Raw genomic sequence first — 5451 nt, forward strand, 5'->3', positions numbered from 1 at the left:
CAGCCTCCATGTGCACCTTATCCCAGAAGACCAGAATTCTGGTTTAAATGAAAGTATTCACCCCTAAAGATTGGGAACTAAGAGTTAAGGCTTAATTCCAGGAAAGTGCTACTTTGAGGGAAATGAAGATAATCAGAGAGATAGGGGAAAAAAACTCACTATGGGGGCCAGGTGGCGGTGTACTTGGTTAAGTGCACATGTTACAGTGTTCAAGGACCCAGGTTCGAGCCCACAGTCCCCACCTGGAGGGGGAAAGTTTCACAAGCAGTGAAGCAGGTCTGCAGGTGTCTTTCTTTCTCCCTCTCTATCTCCCCTACCCAATAGATTTCTGGGTGTCTTTAACCAATAAATAATAATAATAATAATAATAAATCACTATGAGCAGAAACCAGCAGCTTCTCAGCAGGTTTCTGTAAGTCTTCCTCTGGTTCTCATTGATATTTTGTATTTTAAATCAGGACATGAGTTAATTTCATAACAAGTCAATGCAATAAGACATCAAGGTAATTTCATATTCAATGTAATGTGTCATTCCAGGAAATCCAGTCTACAATACAGCTAGGAACAGATATTATAAATGAACTTCACATTTCATTTCTTTTTGTATACTACATATCCTAGGAATTAAAAAGGGATGTAATGTTTTAGAATACAATGCATGTTAGGGAATCACAGGCGAGTTCCAATGGGAAAAAAATTAAAACATGATGACACTGGAAGTATTGAGGCCTTGGGCCAGGTCACGACTCTGTCATTCATCCCTTGCCTTTCTGCTCCTGTCCCATATATCTCTGCATGGTGACCATGCACATTTATGTTCAATGACTCTCAAGGTTAGTTTCTGATTTGGGAAGTTTTAATCAGGGTTTATATTTATTATCAGCTCTACTTCTACCTTCTTACCAATGCCATTTTTATACATCCCTTGATATTTTATCTTATTTACTTCTGTAAGATATATAACTCAACTTATACTGACTTTTTATTTTGTTTGATTCATTTTACATTCTTTTCCTCTCACATTTCACTCTAGAAGATGAGTTAGAAGATGAGAGAGTGGAGTTGGGTGGTAGCACAGCGGGTTAAGTGCATGTGGTGTGAAGTTTAAGGACCAGCATAAGGATCCCGGTTCTGAACCCCTGGCTCTCCACCTGCAGGGGAGTCACTTCACAGGCGGTGAAGCAGGTCTGCAGGTGTCTCTGTCTCTTTCTCTTCCCCTCTCTGTCTCCCCCCCTCCATTTCTCTCTGACCTATCTAACAACAATGACAACAATAATAACTACAACAACAATAAAAATAAGGGCAACAAAAAGGAAAGTAAATAAATAAATAAATCTTAAAAAAAATAAGAGAGGGATGGCATATCCATGTTCTTCACTGTTATATCGCAGGGTGCTGTACATTGAAACTGTAACAAAGAAGATGTTTACTTCTTTTCTTCTTTTTCCACTTTCTTCTTCATTTTCCTGCTATTGAGTCCACAGTGGAAGGTCAGAAGGTTCTATTGGAACTTAATCAAGAACAAAAAATATTCTCAACATTCTGTGTACTATAGTGATAAGGATACTGTGCTTCTGATTGAAATATGCAAGTTAGTAAATTAGTAAAGTTAATAAATCCCCCATCAAGGCTGATGTACTACTTGAGAGTCACTACAACCACTAAAATTTCCAGACTGAGCCCAAACCTGCCTCACCACAGTTTATAATCTATCCAATTCTAAACTTTAGAGCTATTATTACTAATATATATATATATATATATATATATATATATATATATATGGCATATAGTTCCTTTGTAAGACTGTTTAAAATCCCTTTGTGATGGTACAAAGGATAACTTGCTCAGCAGAGTATGTGAATTTCTGTGCAAGATCACAGTGGAGCCCAGATAACAAGTGGAAGTGTTACAGCACTAGGGGAAGCTCAGGTGATGTGGTACTAATACATTCTCTCACTGAACTAAAAGGAAAGAAGTGTATCCAGAAGCTGTTAACTTGTGCATGGTCAAGGTGCTGGTATGAGAATTTAATAAAATAGGATGGAAGGATGGGAGGGAGGGGGTGGGAGTAAGGAGGGAAAAAAGGAAGGAAGGAAGGAAGGAAGAAAAGAAGGAACAGAAGAAGGAAAGAAGGAAAGAAGAAAAAGAGGAAGGAAACCACTGGTATTTTGGAAATTGGCAATACCTAACAGTAGTTGTCTAAAGATAAATACTCCTCTAAAGCATACTTAGTGAAGTAAGGAATGAAATAAAAAAAAATATTGGATGGTTTTGCTTATCCGTGAAATATGATATGTATAGTATTACACCAAAGTAAAAAACTTTGGGAGGGGCTCAGGTTCTGGAACATGAAGGCAGAGGAGGATCTAGAGGAAGTTGAATTGATATATGGAACACTGGGAAATGTTATGCATGTACAAACTATTGTATTTTACTATATATCATTTTACTGTATACCATATTAATCCCTCAATAAATAAAGTAAAATAAGTAGATAAACAAATAAATGAACAAATAAACAAAACCCATGAACTTTCAAAAAATGGGTGCTGGGGAAACAGCATAGTGGTTATGCAAAAAGAATTCTATGCCTGAGGCTCTGAGGTCCCAGGTTCAGTCTCCAGTACCACCTTAAAACAGAGCTGGGCAGTGCTCTGGTCTCTCTGTATCTCTTTTATTAAACTAAATATTTTTTTAAATAAATGGCCAAATTTTCCCTAAAACTTTGTGAGAACTATGATGGCTATTCTCTTAGGAGAGTGGTGGTGGTACTAGTGTGAGTGGTCACAGACATTTGATGGTGGTTATGATGTAGAATCCTACAGTCATATAATCTTTTGAACAATTATTAAACAGTAATGAAATATTTTTTAAAAGGAAATAGAGGTATATTTCTGTACCCTAAGTAACTGACTATAAAAAAAAAACAGAAAAACATAGAGGGAAAAAGGTTGTCCTTGACATTATTAAACTCTAATCACTCTTCTGGGAAAGAGAGATTTAAGAGGAAGTACCAGTGGAAAGCTAAAATACTTTAAGTATTCCCTAGAGTTTCTTTACCACTACAAAAAATATACCACTGGTCATCTTCAATAATCCAAGAACATCTCAGAAAATGGGCAGTCCTAGACAAGTGCACATGTCGATGTATTGTTGTGCTCTTCTTTATTTGAGACAATAAAGTTCTGGCCTTCTATTTCTGAAAACCACAAAGTCTCATGGAACCTATATATGAAATATGAAGTTGTATAAGTAGGGCATTTTCTCCAAGAAACCCCCTACCTTCTTGGTGAACATTGGGCCCAGAGACCATCCAGCTTGTGGGTAGAGTGACCCTAAGTAACCAGGGGATATTTGTTTGCTGCTGGTCCAACCTTGAACTTCTCTTCTCAAATCTGAGTCCAGTAAAGGAAGGGAGTCCACTTCAGTGAGAATGCTGAGGGTGTGGTCTTTAGGGAAGTGAAGAGAGGTCAGCTGAGTGCATTAAGCAATAAGGCTCCAGTGGGGCCTTTAGACAATTGGCAGGCTCAGGCTGCACTTGCCAAACCCTCATCCTCTGTGTTCATGAAGCACGTTTGCCTCACATGGCAAGTACTGCTTCCTTTGTTCTGTTAGATCTCCATGAGAGTTGAGCCTTTGGGAATGAAAATTCACAATAACAGATGCAAAGCCCTGAGACTGTTTCTGACAACAACAGTTCTCTGTATACTGTGTTTACCAACTGTTTATTCGCATAGCTTTAAGATATAGGTATAAATAATGTAGCCACATGTGTAGATTGCAAAATATCTCGCCTGATAGTTATTACACTTTGTCCTGTATAAGACCTTGGTTCTTGGTTCTTGGTTCCTGGCATCATATGAGAGCACCATGGACAGCAGCAAGAGAGACTTGTGGATGGTGGAATACTACTATGATGCCTCTGCTCTTGCCATCTCTCTTTTCCTAAGTAAAAAATGTTAATATATATTAATATTTCAAGAATAACAGGACATGGAACCATGACTGAGTGTTCAGTTAGAGTCTCAGTGACACTGCCTAATAATATCACTTGGGAATTTTGTAAAATCCCAAGGTTGAACCAAAACTTCTCCAAGAAGGCCTTTATGATACTGCTATGCTATATTTTAAATTTATTATTATTATTATTTTTAAAATATTTATTTATTCCCTTTTGTTGCCCTTGTTGTTTTATTGTAATTTCTATTTATTTCATTGTTGTTGGATAGGACAAAGAGAAATCAAGAGGAGGGGAAGACAGAGAGAGGGAAAGAAAGACACCTACAGACCTGCTTCACCTCCTGTGAAGCAACTCCCCTGCAGGTGGGGAGCCCTGGCTCGAACTGGGATCCTTACACCAGTCCTTGCGCTTAACGTGCGGTTAACCTACTGTGTTAACGCCTGACTCCCTAATTTTATATTATTTTTATTTACTTATTGGATATAAACAGCCAGAAATTGAGTAGGAAGGGAAATACTAAGAGAGAGCGACAGAAAGACACCTGCAGCACTGCTTCACCACTTTCAAAGCTTTCCTCCTGCTGGTGGTGACCAGGGGCTCGAACCTGGGTCCTTGTGCATTGTAACATGTGTGCTCAACCAGGTACACTACCAACTGGCCTCCTGCTATGTTGTTCAGAAACATATGTCAACATCCAAAAAGGAAAAACTATACTTTTCTGTGAAGCAAGAATAAGGTAAGTGAGGCAGGAACATAAACAGTGGGCTTCTGTGAAAATGTCTCTTTAAATCTTGATCTAGAATTTTAATCCTGGTTACCTATTATAATCATCTGGGGAGTTAATAAATTAAAGATTTATGACTGCTATATAAGAAAAAAATAATCCCTTTGTTCTGGGTAGGGTCCACCACATAATATTATTTGATCTCCAGATTTCTAATATGTAAACTTGATTGGGGAGACCACACAATTCAAGTAACCAATTTCATTTGTACATTGCTCTTGGAAGCAACTTTTACTTGTTTATGTATCCTCCAATATAATTTGATTTATAGACTCAAATTTAAATTCCATATACATTTCTGGTTCTTTTTTAAAAAATAATTTTTATTTATAAAATGGAAACACTGACAAGACTATAGGATAAGAGGGGTACAATTCCATATACATTTTTCAAGAGCTAAATAAGGGATATTTCAGGTCTGGGATTGACAAATGGTTATGGGTCAACTTCAGTCCAATATTTGCTTTTGCAAAACTCTGTCTATAGATAATATCTGTAATTAATACTTGATAGATTGTCAATTTCATATTTTTCCCATTAATCACCAGATGTACTGAGAATACTAACCTACAGACATATAAAAGACTTTATTATGGTGAACATATCGTACTTGTTAAAGGACAGGCTTTGCTTCCATTATTGCCTTATCTCACATGCAGGAGGAACAAAGAGACCTATGCAGATGATCAGCACCAATAGATGT

At 37.3% G+C, this 5451-nt stretch overlaps 1 non-coding gene across 1 annotated transcript; it reads right to left on the bottom strand.

Annotated features, from left to right (window-relative positions):
* Positions 1 to 1439: 1439 nt before the first annotated feature.
* Positions 1440 to 1521, bottom strand: LOC132542855 (small nucleolar RNA SNORD62). Its single transcript, XR_009553823.1, has one exon. It is a non-coding gene; the product is annotated as a small nucleolar RNA SNORD62 (small nucleolar RNA).
* Positions 1522 to 5451: the final 3930 nt, after the last annotated feature.

Source organism: Erinaceus europaeus, chromosome 1, assembly GCF_950295315.1.
Source record: "Erinaceus europaeus chromosome 1, mEriEur2.1, whole genome shotgun sequence".
Classification (NCBI taxonomy): Eukaryota; Metazoa; Chordata; class Mammalia; order Eulipotyphla; family Erinaceidae; genus Erinaceus; species Erinaceus europaeus.